Genomic DNA, 2,092 nt, shown 5'->3' on the forward strand with positions numbered 1-2,092 from the left:
TATGCATCCATAATATACAATGAGTCAAGCTCACCATTAATTAAAAAGCTAGATACAACACAAAACAATGCTCTTAGGTTGTGTTTAGGATCATTATGCACAAGCCCTACAAATGCATTGCAAGCAGAAGCAGGGGAATCGCCTCTCCAAATGAGAAGAAATTGGTTAGTAAAGAATTCTTTTTAAAAGTGGCCTCAAACAGTTGTCACCCTCTATATCAAGCTATTCGAAACGGCACTTTATACATTCCCAAAGTAGGAATCATAGCCCAAGAAACAAAACATTTATTTAACACACTTGCTATCAACCCCGGACCACTCGACCTATGTACTCCCATTTCAAAGTCACAAATTAACATAAAAACCAATACCAAACTATTCCAATTAGATTTGACCAAAATACACTATCCACCGACAGTTCTAAAACAGAAAACACTGGAAATATTGTCTGAAAAGTATAAAAATTATCTAAAAATTTAGACAATCGCATCACATCTAAAGATAAAAACCAAGTTGCAGTCAGGATATATAGTGTCCAATATAACCAATACATCGATAAACCTCCCCACAAAGTTTAGCATATACAGTGCTGAATTGTTGAAGCTTCCAAAATAGCCAACAGAAAATATAAGAATACAAAAGTCGTAATTCTAACAGATTCCGCTTCCTTATGCAATTCACTCAAAAACATACATTGAAACATATTTCATCTTACCTAATAAATAACATAATAGAAAAGTTCATAGTTCATCAAATAACAAATTTAAGGTCCAATGGGTTCCAAGTCATGTGGATTTGTATGGGCGAGCTGATAAGATAGCAAAACGATGTGTCAAGAAGAATGGAGAACGCAAAACTGCCTTTACAGGAAATTTGTAGATGGGTGAAAAAATACTTCATTAATGAATGGCAGCATAGGTATGCTTGGGAGTCAAGTTCGAAAAGTAAAGATCATTTCACCATCCAACCTAATGTCTCTCTACGCCCATGATTCTAAAACGCTTGTGTTAAGTTAAACAGAAAAGAAATAGTCTTACTTACAAGATAAAGAATTAACAATGGTCATACAAATCACGACTTGACACTAATTAAAGTTGAAAAAATGACAAATGTTTGACATGCAACTTCATCGAGGACCCATTACAGATTATACTAAATTTTAGTAGATATGATAAATATCGAATTAGAAATCCCCTCATCCAAAACAATAGCACTTTCCTCCAAGGGCTGGCAGATCTAGATAGGGCTACTATTCATTTGTGCAAATTTATGGCAGAATCCAAAGTAGATTTTTAAAATAAATAATAATAATTTACATCCTTATCTCCATTCTATTATAATAAAATAACAGGGGGAGTATAAGACTCCAATGGAAGTCTTGGACTGACAAATGAAAAGAAAAAAAATGTGAAGTACAACCAGAACTACAGCCTGTGTGGGGAGGGGAAGAGGAGATAGGAAATGGAATGTACAACCAGAACTAAATTGTGAGTGGGGAGAGGAGGAGATAGGAAATAGATACAACCAGAACTAAAGCCTGCGTGAGGGGGGGGAGGAGATAAGAAATGGGAAGTACAGCATAAGTAAAGCCTGTGTGGAGGGGGTAGGAGGAAACCAATCCAATAATTAAATGCAGAGGGTCCTGGTAATTGGGAGTACAATATCTTGATAGGTGTGCGATATTCTGCTAGGAGTATAATATCTTCCTAGGAGTGTAATATCTAGCTAGGGGTATGATACCTTGCTAGGAGTAAGGTATTGCTCCTATTATTATTAATTAAAGGATACATAAAACTAAAATTGATGTAAGCTAAAAATATTGAAACTGTGAAATTCCTTCTAATGTTAACATTATATAAATTAGAGAGATGTCAATAACATTAAAATTAAAAAATCTAAATTCAATGGTGTAATACAAAGTGATTAATGTTAATAATTAAGTAATAAGAATACATACTATATTAATCTAAATATTTTTTGTACCTTTTTGACTGCACCCCCGGCCATCTCCCTCATATTATTTGTATATAATAATCAAATATATCTTTCAATTATTTGTATATAATAATCAAATATATCTTTCAATTATTTGT

General features: G+C 33.5%; 1 protein-coding gene across 4 annotated transcripts in view; it reads right to left on the minus strand.

Annotated features, from left to right (window-relative positions):
• LOC106690046 (myocardin-related transcription factor B) overlaps window positions 1-2,092 on the minus strand; it is a 223,142-nt gene that overhangs the window by 8,028 nt on the left and 213,022 nt on the right. The gene's annotated exons all lie outside the window — the stretch shown is intronic.

This window comes from Halyomorpha halys, unplaced genomic scaffold (genome assembly GCF_000696795.3).
Source record: "Halyomorpha halys isolate HHAL.00 unplaced genomic scaffold, Hhal_1.1 Scaffold49.1, whole genome shotgun sequence".
Taxonomy (NCBI): Eukaryota; Metazoa; Arthropoda; class Insecta; order Hemiptera; family Pentatomidae; genus Halyomorpha; species Halyomorpha halys.